At 37.7% G+C, this 17,931-nt stretch overlaps 1 long non-coding RNA gene across 1 annotated transcript; it reads right to left on the bottom strand.

Annotated features, from left to right (window-relative positions):
• Nucleotides 1-3,180: 3,180 nt before the first annotated feature.
• Nucleotides 3,181-5,769, bottom strand: LOC120908253. The gene is made up of 3 exons (XR_005741101.1): nucleotides 5,271-5,769; nucleotides 4,892-5,179; nucleotides 3,181-3,798 (listed from the first exon to the last, which is right to left on the bottom strand). It is a non-coding gene; the product is annotated as an uncharacterized LOC120908253 (long non-coding RNA).
• Between the last annotated feature and the right edge of the window lie 12,162 nt (nucleotides 5,770-17,931).

Genomic DNA, 17,931 nt, shown 5'->3' on the forward strand with positions numbered 1-17,931 from the left:
TTTGGATGAAACATGGCCGTAACAACGATAATAGATGGCAACAAACTCAACATCAAATTTCAAGGCCATTGAAATAGTGCAAAATGGCTTCATTTGGATAAAACATGGCCGTAACAACGATAATAGATGGCAACAAAATTCAACATCAAATTTCAAGGCCATTCAAATAGTGCAAGATGGCTTCATTTGGATGAAACATGGCCGTAACAACGATAATAGATGGCAACAAAACTCAACATCAAATTTCAAGGCCAATGAATTAGTGCAAGATGCCTTTATTTGGATGTAACATGGCCGTAACAACGATAATTTTTTTTTTCTTTGGCACAACAACCACTGTCGGTCAAGGGCCTGCCAAGTACCCACTAGTGAAGTGAGCTTGGCTTTCAGTGACTTATTGTTACCATATCAGGATAGTCAGTCCTACGTATGGGAGCACAGTCTATTTAAGGCTTGAACCCATGACGGGCATGTTGTTAAGTACGTTAACAACGATAATAGATGGCAACAAAACTCAACATCAAATTTCAAGGCCATTCAAATAGTGCAAAATGGCTTCATTTGGATGAAACATGGCCGTAACAACGATAATAGATGGCAACAAAATTCAACATCAAATTTCAAGGCCATTCAAATAGTGCAATATGGCTTCATTTGGATGAAACATGGCCGTAAAAACGATAATAGATGGCAACAAACTCAACATCAAATTTCAAGGCCATTGAAATAGTGCAAGATGCCTTTATTTGGATGAAACATAGCCGTAACAACGATAATAGATGGCAACAAAATTCAACATCAAATTTCAAGGCCATTGAAATAGTGCAAGATGGCTTCATTTGGATGAAACATGGCCGTAACAACGATAATAGATGGCAACAAAATTCAACATCAAATTTCAAGGCCATTCAACTAGTGCAAGATGGCTTCATTTGGATGAAACATGGCCGTAACAACGATAATAGATGGCAACAAACTCAACATCAAATTTCAAGGCCATTGAAATAGTGCAAAATGGCTTCATTTGGATAAAACATGGCCGTAACAACGATAATAGATGGCAACAAAATTCAACATCAAATTTCAAGGCCATTCAAATAGTGCAAGATGGCTTCATTTGGATGAAACATGGCCGTAACAACGATAATAGATGGCAACAAAACTCAACATCAAATTTCAAGGCCAATGAATTAGTGCAAGATGCCTTTATTTGGATGTAACATGGCCGTAACAACGATAATTTTTTTTTCTTTGGCACAACAACCACTGTCGGTCAAGGGCCTGCCAAGTACCCACTAGTGAAGTGAGCTTGGCTTTCAGTGACTTATTGTTACCATATCAGGATAGTCAGTCCTACGTATGGGAGCACGGTCTATTTAAGGCTTGAACCCATGACGGGCATGTTGTTAAGTACGTTAACAACGATAATAGATGGCAACAAAACTCAACATCAAATTTCAAGGCCATTCAAATAGTGCAAAATGGCTTCAATTGGATGAAACATGGCCGTAACAACGATAATAGATGGCAACAAAATTCAACATCAAATTTCAAGGCCATTCAAATAGTGCAATATGGCTTCATTTGGATGAAACATGGCCGTAAAAACGATAATAGATGGCAACAAACTCAACATCAAATTTCAAGGCCATTGAAATAGTGCAAGATGCCTTTATTTGGATGAAACATAGCCGTAACAACGATAATAGATGGCAACAAAATTCAACATCAAATTTCAAGGCCATTGAAATAGTGCAAGATGGCTTCATTTGGATGAAACATGGCCGTAACAACGATAATAGATGGCAACAAAATTCAACATCAAATTTCAAGGCCATTCAACTAGTGCAAGATGGCTTCATTTGGATGAAACATGGCCGTAACAACGATAATAGATGGCAACAAACTCAACATCAAATTTCAAGGCCATTGAAATAGTGCAAAATGGCTTCATTTGGATGAAACATGGCCGTAACAACGATAATAGATGGCAACAAAATTCAACATCAAATTTCAAGGCCATTCAAATAGTGCAAGATGGCTTCATTTGGATGAAACATGGCCGTAACAACGATAATAGATGGCAACAAAACTCAACATCAAATTTCAAGGCCAATGAATTAGTGCAAGATGCCTTTATTTGGATGTAACATGGCCGTAACAACGATAATTTTTTTTTCTTTGGCACAACAACCACTGTCGGTCAAGGGCCTGCCAAGTACCCACTAGTGAAGTGAGCTTGGCTTTCAGTGACTTATTGTTATCATAGCAGGATAGTCAGTCCTACGTATGGGAGCACGGGTTATTAAGGGCTTGAACCCATGACGGGCATGTTGTTAAGTACGTTAACAACGATAATAGATGGCAACAAAATTCAACATCAAATTTCAAGGCCATTCAAATAGTGCAAGATGGCTTCATTTGGATGAAACATGGCCGTAACAACGATAATAGATGGCAACAAAATTCAACATCAAATTTCAAGGCCATTCAAATAGTGCAAGATGGCTTCATTTGGATGAAACATGGCCGTAACAACGATAATAGATGGCAACAAAATTCAACATCAAATTTCAAGGCCAATGAATAAGCGCAAGATGGCTTCATTTGGATGAAACATGGCCGTAACAACGATAATAGATGGCAACAAAACTCAACATCAAATTTCAAGGCCATTCAAATAGTGCAAGATGGCTTCATTTGGATGAAACATGGCCGTAACAACGATAATAGATGGTGAACCGTAAATTAGAACCACACTATCTAAACCACAAATAATTAGCACTTAAATTTACCGCACTCAAAACGAATCAAGAAAACCACTTATACAGCTAGAACAATTACACACTTTATTTCCTAACGCAGCTAGCCTTGTACCCTATCCAATCTACCCCACACGTTTTGTCCTACAGCTAATCTACGAATAATCGAAAGCATCTGTGCTTTGGATCTCTCGCACCTCGCACCCCGCACTCACTCTCTCATCTGTTCGCCTCTTCGTCGTTGCTCTTAATCCGCACTCACTCTCGCATCTTTTCGCCTCTTCGTCGTTGCTCTTATCCGCACGGCTACTCACTCTTCCTTATCTCCTCAATTTGCTATGGTAGCCGGCCGAGATCTCCGCAGTCGATCTCGTGGCATCTACTGTGGTACAGTCGAGGTCGCTACATGTCTTTTCCCTTTTTTTTTTTTCCCAAATAACAAGTCGTTCGTTGCCCCTATCGGTTCACCTCTGCCTTATTGACGATATCGCTATCAACGCATGAGCTAATAACGCTTCCACGCAACTTCTGCGACATTACGTTACTTTGACGATACGATGGCCAATTCATGTCTTTCCGTGTACATGATTCAAGGTAACGCCTAACCTTCTTAACACATCTAAACAGGCCAACCCTTCGTCTAGCTGAATCGTGCACCAACATGTTAACAGCGCCCCTTTGCAATGCTCCTGTCTCTTCCCCATTCCTGACATTTCATTGTGGTGTAAATGTACGTATCTGTATGCGCCGTAATCTCATCGCGTTACGCATTCACATAAATTTCGCCAAGTTTTCGAGCCGCAGATAGAGATTTTTGCCTTCCAAGATTCACCGAATCACCGAATCACCGATTTCCGAGTTGTACCGGTCATGCCGCTTCTTTCTTTGCGCAGTCGCTCTACCGGCCTCATCCGCCATTGCGCAGCCTCTCTACCGGCCTCATCCGTCATTGTCACCTCGAGCCTAATTCTTTTTAGCAGCCGCTCACCAGTATGTCATGTGTTTCCGCGCTTTCAGTCCGTGCCGTGTTGTGTTTCTGCGATAGCGTGTGAAGTAAGATTGAAAAGGTTTATTAGAGTAGTGTGTAATTGTGTAATCGTTCTTTTTTTTTTTTTTTTTTTTTTTTTTTTTTTTTTTTTTTAAAACGTTATAATATATATGTAACCTACCCTAGAACTAATCCCTACGTTGCCCTACCTACCCTACCTAATTTCAAAATGGGTTGTAGCAGCCGAAGATTAATCTATACCTATCCTATCCTATCATAACATATACATTCCGAAGCATCAGTCACGCTCCGCTCTTACCGCTGCTCTTTCGTTTCACTCTTACTATTCGTTAAACTTCTTCAGTCGGTTGTTATGTACCTTCTCCAAGGCCATTGAATCTTCCGAATTTTTTGAGTCATTACTCATAATATGTTCCTTTAACATCAAAACCCTTTCTTTATAGGAACTATATGGCTCATGAAACCCCTGTCGTAGAGTTTCTACTTCATGGAACATGGCTTCCAAATGAAAACGCTCTCCAAAAACATTCACGAGGTTATTCCTAATCTCATCCCATGTATCAGCCACTATTCTTTTAAAATATCCTGCAGCGTTACCCCTCAATTTTAACATTACTATGCGAATTAATTCCTCTTCCGAATGTCCATCAGGAATCTGTTTAGCAAAATAATCGATCTGATAGAGGAATCCATCTAATTCCTTCGGCGCACCATTATAATCAGGGATAAACTTCATGGCGTTTTCAATGGGGAACTCGTAAGCCATATTGGCGTTGGTGCCGTTTAATAACCTGTCCAGCTCAAAACTTTGGTTAAGTAATTCCCGCTTCAACCTGCGGATTCGTTCTTTGTGATTGCAACTGGCCTCACTTATCGTTGTTGAATTTAGTTTGTTGGATTCGATATAATTTATATTATTTAAGCTACCAGTTGCTACCTGGATTGCTCTACTCCTAAGTGCCAAAACTCGTTCGGTCATGCCAAAGTCAATGACCCTGCCCAACTAATATGTCACTAATACTATGTCACTGAAAATCTATATCACTTATAATCTATATCTCTAATAATCTATATCTCTAATAATCTATCACTAATAATCTATATCACTATTTTACTTTACCTCTATCTCTACTACATACAATTAACCAATACAAAACTTAAGTAAACTATTAAACGACGATTCGAATGACCTAAAAAGTAGACAATAAATTAGTAAAATTCAACAATAATTGTTATCAATTAATAAAATGAATAAATACAAAAAATCAATTAAATAAATATAAAAATTGTGATAACATTTGGCAAACAACCACACTGACGATACACCACACCCTACTTTTAGTGACTCTCTCGATCATTCACTGCCGCCATTGCAACGATGATGCTAGCTCCTTTATCACTGCTACTTCTATGAAGAGAAGGAAAAAGTTACGTACTTATCTACTTCTATGTATTCGTTTTTGTGTAGTCTAAATAAAACAATTAAAAGTAAACGTTACGCTATGTTTAACACTAATAGCTAGGTAATAGCACCGTTCACCAGTCAGAAAAGACGCACCACACAGGCTAAATAACGCACTGCTTTCCGCTGTCACCACATGAACCGTAAATTAGAACCACACTATCTAAACCACAAATAATTAGCACTTAAATTTACCGCACTCAAAACGAATCAAGAAAACCACTTATACAGCTAGAACAATTACACACTTTATTTCCTAACGCAGCTAGCCTTGTACCCTATCCAATCTACCGCACACGTTTTGTCCTACAGCTAATCTACGAATAATCGAAAGCATCTGTGCTTTGGATCTCTCGCACCTCGCACCCCGCACTCACTCTCTCATCTGTTCGCCTCTTCGTCGTTGCTCTTAATCCGCACTCACTCTCGCATCTTTTCGCCTCTTCGTCGTTGCTCTTATCCGCACGGCTACTCACTCTTCCTTATCTCCTCAATTTGCTATGGTAGCCGGCCGAGATCTCCGCAGTCGATCTCGTGGCATCTGTGGTACAGTCGAGGTCGCTACAATGGTAACAAAATTCAACATCAAATTTCAAGGCCATTCAAATAGTGCAAGATGGCTTCATTTGGATGAAACATGGCCGTAACAACGATAATAGATGGCAACAAAACTCAACATAAAACTTCAAGGCCATTCAATTAGTGCAATATGACTTCATTTGGATAAAACATGGCCGTAAGAACGATAATAGATGGCAACAAAATTCAACATCAAATTTCAAGGCCATTCAAATAGTGCAAGATGGCTTCATTTGGATGAAACATGGCCGTAACAACGATAATAGATGGCAACAAAATTCAACATCAAATTTCAAGGCCATTCAAATAGTGCAATATGGCTTCATTTGGATGAAACATGGCCGTAACAACGATAATAGATGGCAACAAAATTCAACATCAAATTTCAAGGCCATTCAACTAGTGCAAGATGGCTTCATTTGGATGAAACATGGCCGTAACAACGATAATAGATGGCAACAAAATTCAACATCAAATTTCAAGGCCATTCAAATAGTGCAAGATGGCTTCATTTAAATGAAACATGGCCGTAACAACGATAATAGATGGCAACAAAATTCAACATCAAATTTCAAGGCCATTGAATTAGTGCAAGATGGCTTCATTTGGATGTAACATGGCCGTAACAACGATAATAGATGGCAACAAAATTCAACATCAAATTTCAAGACCATTCAAATAGTGCAAGATGGCTTCATTTGGATGAAACATGGCCGTAACAACGATAATAGATGGCAACAAAATTCAACATCAAATTTCAAGGCCATTCAAATAGTGCAAGATGGCTTCATTTGGATAAAACATGGCCGTAACAACGATAATAGATGGCAAAAAACTTAACATCAAATTTCAAGGCCATTCAAATAGTGCAAAATGGCTTCATTTGGATGAAACATGGCCGTAACAACGATAATAGATGGCAACAAAATCCAACGTCAAATTTCAAGGCCATTCAAATAGTGCAATATGGCTTCATTGGGATGAAACATGGCCGTAATAACGATAATAGATGGCAACAAAATTCAACATCAAATTTCAAGGCCATTCAAATAGTGCAAGATGGCTTCATTTGGATGAAACATGGCCGTAACAACGATAATAGATGGCAACAAAATTCAACATCAAATTTCAAGGCCATTCAAATAGTGCAAGATGGCTTCATTTGGATGAAACATGGCCGTAACAACGATAATAGATGGCAACAAAATTCAACATCAAATTTCAAGGCCATTGAAATAGCGCAACATGGCTTCATTTGGATGAAACATGGCCGTAACAACGATAATAGATGGCAACAAAACTCAACATCAAATTTCAAGGCCATTCAAATAGTGCAAGATGGCTTCATTTGGATGAAACATGGCCGTAACAACGATAATAGATGGTAACAAAATTCAACATCAAATTTCAAGGCCATTCAAATAGTGCAAGATGGCCTCATTTGGATGAAACATGGCCGTAACAACGATAATAGATGGCAACAAAACTCAACATAAAACTTCAAGGCCATTCAATAAGTGCAATATGACTTCATTTGGATAAAACATGGCCGTAACAACGATAATAGATGGCAACAAAATTCAACATCAAATTTCAAGGCCATTCAAATAGTGCAAGATGGCTTCATTTGGATGAAACATGGCCGTAACAACGATAATAGATGGCAACAAAATTCAACATCAAATTTCAAGGCCATTGAATTAGTGCAAGATGGCTTCATTTGGATGTAACATGGCCGTAACAACGATAATAGATGGCAACAAAATTCAACATCAAATTTCAAGGCCATTCAAATAGTGCAAGATGGCTTCATTTGGATGAAACATGGCCGTAACAACGATAATAGATGGCAACAAAATTCAACATCAAATTTCAAGGCCATTCAAATAGTGCAAGATGGCTTCATTTGGATAAAACATGGCCGTAACAACGATAATAGATGGCAAAAAAACTTAACATCAAATTTCAAGGCCATTCAAATAGTGCAAGATGGCTTCATTTGGATGAAACATGGCCGTAACAACGATAATAGATGGCAACAAAATCCAACGTCAAATTTCAAGGCCATTCAAATAGTGCAATATGGCTTCATTGGGATGAAACATGGCCGTAATAACGATAATAGATGGCAACAAAATTCAACATCAAATTTCAAGGCCATTCAAATAGTGCAAGATGGCTTCATTTGGATAAAACATGGCCGTAACAACGATAATAGATGGCAAAAAAACATAACATCAAATTTCAAGGCCATTCAAATAGTGCAAGATGGCTTCATTTGGATGAAACATGGCCGTAACAACGATAAAAGATGGCAACAATATTCAACATCAAATTTCAAGGCCAATGAATTAGTGCAAGATGCCTTTATTTGGATGTAACATGGCCGTAACAACGATAATAGATGGCAACAAAACTCAACATCAAATTTCAAGGCCATTCAAATAGTGCAAGATGGCTTTATTTGGATGTAACATGGCCGTAACAACGATAATAGATGGCAACAAAACTCAACATCAAATTTCAAGGCCATTCAAATAGTGCAAGATGGCTTCATTTGGATGAAACATGGCCGTAACAACGATAATAGATGGCAAAAAAACTAAACATAAAATTTCAAGGCCATTCAAATAGTGCAATATGGCTTCATTTGGATGAAACATGGCCGTAACAACGATAATAGATGGCAACAAAATTCAACATCAAATTTCAAGGCCAATGAATTAGTGCAAGATGGCTTCATTTGGATGAAACACGGCCGTAACAACGATAATAGATGGCAACAAAATTCAACATCAAATTTCAAGGCCATTCAAATAGTGCAAGATGGCTTCATTTGGATGAAACATGGCCGTAACAACGATAATAGATGGCAACAAAATTCAACATCAAATTTCAAGGCCAATGAATTAGTGCAAGATGCCTTTATTTGGATGTAACATGGCCGTAACAACGATAATAGATGGCAACAAAACTCAACATCAAATTTCAAGGCCATTGAATTAGTGCAAGATGGCTTCATTTGGATGAAACACGGCCGTAACAACGATAATAGATGGCAACAAATCTCAACATCAAATTTCAAGGCCATTCAAATAGTGCAAGATGGCTTCATTTGGATGAAACACGGCCGTAACAACGATAATAGATGGCAACAAAACTCAACATCAAATTTCAAGGCCATTCAAATAGTGCAAGATGGCTTCATTTGGATGAAACACGGCCGTAACAACGATAATAGATGGCAACAAAACTCAACATCAAATTTCAAGGCCATTCAAATAGTGCAAGATGGCTTCATTTGGATGAAACACGGCCGTAACAACGATAATAGATGGCAACAAAACTCAACATCAAATTTCAAGGCCATTCAAATAGTGCAAGATGGCTTCATTTGGATGAAACACGGCCGTAACAACGATAATAGATGGCAACAAAACTCAACATCAAATTTCAAGGCCATTGAATTAGAGCAAGATGGCTTCATTTGGATGAAACACGGCCGTAACAACGATAATAGATGGCAACAAAATTCAACATCAAATTTCAAGGTTATTCAAATAGTGCAAGATGGCTTCATTTGGATGAAACATGGCCGTAACAACGATAATAGATGGCAACAAAATTCAACATCAAATTTCAAGGCCAATGAATTAGTGCAAGATGCCTTTATTTGGATGTAACATGGCCGTAACAACGATAATAGATGGCAACAAAATTCAACTTCAAATTTCAAGGCCATTCAAATAGTGCAAGATGGCTTCATTTGGATGAAACATGGCCGTAACAACGATAATAGATGGCAACAAAATTCAACATCAAATTTCAAGGCCAATGAATTAGTGCAAGATGCCTTTATTTGGATGTAACATGGCCGTAACAACGATAATAGATGGCAAAAAAACTCAACATCAAATTTTAAGTCCATTCAAATAGTGCAATATGGCTTCATTTGGATGAAACATGGCCGTAACAACGATAATAGATGGCAAAAAAAAACTAAACATAAAATTTCAAGGCCATTCAAATAGTGCAAGATGGCTTCATTTGGATGAAACATGGCCGTAACAACGATAATAGATGGCAAAAAAACTAAACATAAAATTTCAAGGCCATTCAAATAGTGCAAGATGGCTTCATTTGGATGAAACATGGCCGTAACAACGATAATAGATGGCAACAAAATTCAACATCAAATTTCAAGGCCATTCAAATAGTGCAAGATGGCTTCATTTGGATGAAACACGGCCGTAACAACGATAATAGATGGCAACAAAATTCAACATCAAATTTCAAGGCCAATGAATAGTGCAAGATGGCTTCATTTGGATGAAACACGGCCGTAACAATAATAGATAATAGATGGCAACAAAATCAACATCGAATTTCAAGGCCATTCAAATAGTGCAAGATGGCTTCATTTGGATGTAACATGGCCGTAACAACGATAATAGATGGCAACAAAATTCAACTTCAAATTTCAAGGCCATTCAAATAGTGCAAGATGGCTTCATTTGGATGAAACACGGCCGTAACAACGATAATAGATGGCAACAAAACTCAACATCAAATTTCAAGGCCATTCAAATAGTGCAAGATGGCTTCATTTGGATGAAACACGGCCGTAACAACGATAATAGATGGCAACAAAATTCAACATCAAATTTCAAGGCCATTCAAATAGTGCAAGATGGCTTCATTTGGATGAAACACGGCCGTAACAACGATAATAGATGGCAACAAAACTCAACATCAAATTTCAAGGCCATTCAAATAGTGCAAGATGGCTTCATTTGGATGAAACACGGCCGTAACAACGATAATAGATGGCAACAAAATTCAACATCAAATTTCAAGGCCAATGAATTAGTGCAAGATGGCTTCATTTGGATGAAACACGGCCGTAACAACGATAATAGATGGCAACAAAATTCAACATCGAATTTCAAGGCCATTCAAATAGTGCAAGATGGCTTCATTTGGATGAAACATGGCCGTAACAACGATAATAGATGGCAACAAAATTCAACATCAAATTTCAAGGCCATTCAAATAGTGCAAGATGGCTTCATTTGGATGAAACACGGCCGTAACAACGATAATAGATGGCAACAAAACTCAACATCAAATTTCAAGGCCATTCAAATAGTGCAAGATGGCTTCATTTGGATGAAACATGGCCGTAACAACGATAATAGATGGCAACAAAATTCAACATCAAATTTCAAGGCCATTCAAATAGTGCAAGATGGCTTCATTTGGATGAAACATGGCCGTAACAACGATAATAGATGGCAACAAAATTCAACATCAAATTTCAAGGCCATTCAAATAGTGCAAGATGGCTTCATTTGGATGAAACATGGCCGTAACAACGATAATAGATGGCAACAAAATTCAACATCAAATTTCAAGGCCATTCAAATAGTGCAAGATGGCTTCATTTGGATGAAACATGGCCGTAACAACGATAATAGATGGCAACAAAACTCAACATCAAATTTCAAGGCCATTCAAATAGTGCAAGATGGCTTCATTTGGATGAAACATGGCCGTAACAACGATAATAGATGGCAACAAAATTCAACATCAAATTTCAAGGCCATTCAAATAGTGCAAGATGGCTTCATTTGGATGAAACATGGCCGTAACAACGATAATAGATGGCAACAAAATTCAACATCAAATTTCAAGGCCATTCAAATAGTGCAAGATGGCTTCATTTGGATGAAACATGGCCGTAACAACGATAATAGATGGCAAAAAAACTCAACATCAAATTTCAAGGCCATTGAAATAGTGCAAGATGGCTTCATTTGGATGAAACATGGCCGTAACAACGATAATAGATGGCAACAAAATCAACATCAAATTTCAAGGCCATTCAAATAGTGCAAGATGGCTTCATTTGGATGAAACATGGCCGTAACAACGATAATAGATGGCAACAAAATTCAACATCAAATTTCAAGGCCATTCAAATAGTGCAAGATGGCTTCATTTGGATGAAACATGGCCGTAACAACGATAATAGATGGCAACAAAACTCAACATCAAATTTCAAGGCCATTCAAATAGTGCAAGATGGCTTCATTTGGATGAAACATGGCCGTAACAACGATAATAGATGGCAACAAAATTCAACATCAAATTTCAAGGCCATTCAAATAGTGCAAGATGGCTTCATTTGGATGAAACATGGCCGTAACAACGATAATAGATGGCAACAAAATTCAACATCAAATTTCAAGGCCATTCAAATAGTGCAAGATGGCTTCATTTGGGGTGAAACATGGCCGTAACAACGATAATAGATGGCAACAAAATTCAACATCAAATTTCAAGGCCATTCAAATAGTGCAAGATGGCTTCATTTGGATGAAACATGGCCGTAACAACGATAATAGATGGCAACAAAACTCAACATCAAATTTCAAGGCCATTCAAATAGTGCAAGATGGCTTCATTTGGATGAAACATGGCCGTAACAACGATAATAGATGGCAACAAAACTCAACATCAAATTTCAAGGCCATTCAAATAGTGCAAGATGGCTTCATTTGGATGAAACATGGCCGTAACAACGATAATAGATGGCAACAAAATTCAACATCAAATTTCAAGGCCATTCAAATAGTGCAAGATGGCTTCATTTGGATGAAACATGGCCGTAACAACGATAATAGATGGCAACAAAACTCAACATCAAATTTCAAGGCCATTCAAATAGTGCAAGATGGCTTCATTTGGATGAAACATGGCCGTAACAACGATAATAGATGGCAACAAAACTCAACATCAAATTTCAAGGCCATTCAAATAGTGCAAGATGGCTTCATTTGGATGAAACATGGCCGTAACAACGATAATAGATGGCAACAAAATTCAACATCAAATTTCAAGGCCATTCAAATAGTGCAAGATGGCTTCATTTGGATGAAACATGGCCGTAACAACGATAATAGATGGCAACAAAATTCAACATCAAATTTCAAGGCCATTCAAATAGTGCAAGATGGCTTCATTTGGATGAAACATGGCCGTAACAACGATAATAGATGGCAACAAAATTCAACATCAAATTTCAAGGCCATTCAAATAGTGCAAGATGGCTTCATTTGGATGAAACATGGCCGTAACAACGATAATAGATGGCAACAAAACTCAACATCAAATTTCAAGGCCATTCAAATAGTGCAAGATGGCTTCATTTGGATGAAACATGGCCGTAACAACGATAATAGATGGCAACAAAACTCAACATCAAATTTCAAGGCCATTCAAATAGTGCAAGATGGCTTCATTTGGATGAAACATGGCCGTAACAACGATAATAGATGGCAACAAAACTCAACATCAAATTTCAAGGCCATTCAAATAGTGCAAGATGGCTTCATTTGGATGAAACATGGCCGTAACAACGATAATAGATGGCAACAAAATTCAACATCAAATTTCAAGGCCATTCAAATAGTGCAAGATGGCTTCATTTGGATGAAACATGGCCGTAACAACGATAATAGATGGCAACAAAATTCAACATCAAATTTCAAGGCCATTCAAATAGTGCAAGATGGCTTCATTTGGATGAAACATGGCCGTAACAACGATAATAGATGGCAACAAAACAACATCAAATTTCAAGGCCATTCAAATAGTGCAAGATGGCTTCATTTGGATGAAACATGGCCGTAACAACGATAATAGATGGCAACAAAATTCAACATCAAATTTCAAGGCCATTCAAATAGTGCAAGATGGCTTCATTTGGATGAAACATGGCCGTAACAACGATAATAGATGGCAACAAAATTCAACATCAAATTTCAAGGCCATTCAAATAGTGCAAGATGGCTTCATTTGGATGAAACATGGCCGTAACAACGATAATAGATGGCAACAAAATTCAACATCAAATTTCAAGGCCATTCAAATAGTGCAAGATGGCTTCATTTGGATGAAACATGGCCGTAACAACGATAATAGATGGCAACAAAACTCAACATCAAATTTCAAGGCCATTCAAATAGTGCAAGATGGCTTCATTTGGATGAAACATGGCCGTAACAACGATAATAGATGGCAACAAAACTCAACATCAAATTTCAAGGCCATTCAAATAGTGCAAGATGGCTTCATTTGGATGAAACATGGCCGTAACAACGATAATAGATGGCAACAAAATTCAACATCAAATTTCAAGGCCATTCAAATAGTGCAAGATGGCTTCATTTGGATGAAACATGGCCGTAACAACGATAATAGATGGCAACAAAACTCAACATCAAATTTCAAGGCCATTCAAATAGTGCAAGATGGCTTCATTTGGATGAAACATGGCCGTAACAACGATAATAGATGGCAACAAAACTCAACATCAAATTTCAAGGCCATTCAAATAGTGCAAGATGGCTTCATTTGGATGAAACATGGCCGTAACAACGATAATAGATGGCAACAAAATTCAACATCAAATTTCAAGGCCATTCAAATAGTGCAAGATGGCTTCATTTGGATGAAACATGGCCGTAACAACGATAATAGATGGCAACAAAACTCAACATCAAATTTCAAGGCCATTCAAATAGTGCAAGATGGCTTCATTTGGATGAAACATGGCCGTAACAACGATAATAGATGGCAACAAAACTCAACATCAAATTTCAAGGCCATTCAAATAGTGCAAGATGGCTTCATTTGGATGAAACATGGCCGTAACAACGATAATAGATGGCAACAAAATTCAACATCAAATTTCAAGGCCATTCAAATAGTGCAAGATGGCTTCATTTGGATGAAACATGGCCGTAACAACGATAATAGATGGCAACAAAATTCAACATCAAATTTCAAGGCCATTCAAATAGTGCAAGATGGCTTCATTTGGATGAAACATGGCCGTAACAACGATAATAGATGGCAACAAAATTCAACATCAAATTTCAAGGCCATTCAAATAGTGCAAGATGGCTTCATTTGGATGAAACATGGCCGTAACAACGATAATAGATGGCAACAAAATTCAACATCAAATTTCAAGGCCATTCAAATAGTGCAAGATGGCTTCATTTGGATGAAACATGGCCGTAACAACGATAATAGATGGCAACAAAACTCAACATCAAATTTCAAGGCCATTCAAATAGTGCAAGATGGCTTCATTTGGATGAAACATGGCCGTAACAACGATAATAGATGGCAACAAAATTCAACATCAAATTTCAAGGCCATTCAAATAGTGCAAGATGGCTTCATTTGGATGAAACATGGCCGTAACAACGATAATAGATGGCAACAAAACTCAACATCAAATTTCAAGGCCATTCAAATAGTGCAAGATGGCTTCATTTGGATGAAACATGGCCGTAACAACGATAATAGATGGCAACAAAACTCAACATCAAATTTCAAGGCCATTCAAATAGTGCAAGATGGCTTCATTTGGATGAAACATGGCCGTAACAACGATAATAGATGGCAACAAAATTCAACATCAAATTTCAAGGCCATTCAAATAGTGCAAGATGGCTTCATTTGGATGAAACATGGCCGTAACAACGATAATAGATGGCAACAAAACTCAACATCAAATTTCAAGGCCATTCAAATAGTGCAAGATGGCTTCATTTGGATGAAACATGGCCGTAACAACGATAATAGATGGCAACAAAATTCAACATCAAATTTCAAGGCCATTCAAATAGTGCAAGATGGCTTCATTTGGATGAAACATGGCCGTAACAACGATAATAGATGGCAACAAAACTCAACATCAAATTTCAAGGCCATTCAAATAGTGCAAGATGGCTTCATTTGGATGAAACATGGCCGTAACAACGATAATAGATGGCAACAAAATTCAACATCAAATTTCAAGGCCATTCAAATAGTGCAAGATGGCTTCATTTGGATGAAACATGGCCGTAACAACGATAATAGATGGCAACAAAACTCAACATCAAATTTCAAGGCCATTCAAATAGTGCAAGATGGCTTCATTTGGATGAAACATGGCCGTAACAACGATAATAGATGGCAACAAAATCAACATCAAATTTCAAGGCCATTCAAATAGTGCAAGATGGCTTCATTTGGATGAAACATGGCCGTAACAACGATAATAGATGGCAACAAAATCAACATCAAATTTCAAGGCCATTCAAATAGTGCAAGATGGCTTCATTTGGATGAAACATGGCCGTAACAACGATAATAGATGGCAACAAAACTCAACATCAAATTTCAAGGCCATTCAAATAGTGCAAGATGGCTTCATTTGGATGAAACATGGCCGTAACAACGATAATAGATGGCAACAAAACTCAACATCAAATTTCAAGGCCATTCAAATAGTGCAAGATGGCTTCATTTGGATGAAACATGGCCGTAACAACGATAATAGATGGCAACAAAATTCAACATCAAATTTCAAGGCCATTCAAATAGTGCAAGATGGCTTCATTTGGATGAAACATGGCCGTAACAACGATAATAGATGGCAACAAAACTCAACATCAAATTTCAAGGCCATTCAAATAGTGCAAGATGGCTTCATTTGGATGAAACATGGCCGTAACAACGATAATAGATGGCAACAAAATTCAACATCAAATTTCAAGGCCATTCAAATAGTGCAAGATGGCTTCATTTGGATGAAACATGGCCGTAACAACGATAATAGATGGCAACAAAATTCAACATCAAATTTCAAGGCCATTCAAATAGTGCAAGATGGCTTCATTTGGATGAAACATGGCCGTAACAACGATAATAGATGGCAACAAAACTCAACATCAAATTTCAAGGCCATTCAAATAGTGCAAGATGGCTTCATTTGGATGAAACATGGCCGTAACAACGATAATAGATGGCAACAAAACTCAACATCAAATTTCAAGGCCATTCAAATAGTGCAAGATGGCTTCATTTGGATGAAACATGGCCGTAACAACGATAATAGATGGCAACAAAACTCAACATCAAATTTCAAGGCCATTCAAATAGTGCAAGATGGCTTCATTTGGATGAAACATGGCCGTAACAACGATAATAGATGGCAACAAAATTCAACATCAAATTTCAAGGCCATTCAAATAGTGCAAGATGGCTTCATTTGGATGAAACATGGCCGTAACAACGATAATAGATGGCAACAAAACTCAACATCAAATTTCAAGGCCATTCAAATAGTGCAAGATGGCTTCATTTGGATGAAACATGGCCGTAACAACGATAATAGATGGCAACAAAATTCAACATCAAATTTCAAGGCCATTCAAATAGTGCAAGATGGCTTCATTTGGATGAAACATGGCCGTAACAACGATAATAGATGGCAACAAAATCAACATCAAATTTCAAGGCCATTCAAATAGTGCAAGATGGCTTCATTTGGATGAAACATGGCCGTAACAACGATAATAGATGGCAACAAAATTCAACATCAAATTTCAAGGCCATTCAAATAGTGCAAGATGGCTTCATTTGGATGAAACATGGCCGTAACAACGATAATAGATGGCAACAAAATTCAACATCAAATTTCAAGGCCATTCAAATAGTGCAAGATGGCTTCATTTGGATGAAACATGGCCGTAACAACGATAATAGATGGCAACAAAACTCAACATCAAATTTCAAGGCCATTCAAATAGTGCAAGATGGCTTCATTTGGATGAAACATGGCCGTAACAACGATAATAGATGGCAACAAAACTCAACATCAAATTTCAAGGCCATTCAAATAGTGCAAGATGGCTTCATTTGGATGAAACATGGCCGTAACAACGATAATAGATGGCAACAAAACTCAACATCAAATTTCAAGGCCATTCAAATAGTGCAAGATGGCTTCATTTGGATGAAACATGGCCGTAACAACGATAATAGATGGCAACAAAACTCAACATCAAATTTCAAGGCCATTCAAATAGTGCAAGATGGCTTCATTTGGATGAAACATGGCCGTAACAACGATAATAGATGGCAACAAAACTCAACATCAAATTTCAAGGCCATTCAAATAGTGCAAGATGGCTTCATTTGGATGAAACATGGCCGTAACAACGATAATAGATGGCAACAAAACTCAACATCAAATTTCAAGGCCATTCAAATAG

This window comes from Anopheles arabiensis, unplaced genomic scaffold, assembly GCF_016920715.1.
Source record: "Anopheles arabiensis isolate DONGOLA unplaced genomic scaffold, AaraD3 Autosomal_pericentromeric_contig0001, whole genome shotgun sequence".
Lineage (NCBI taxonomy): Eukaryota > Metazoa > Arthropoda > Insecta > Diptera > Culicidae > Anopheles > Anopheles arabiensis.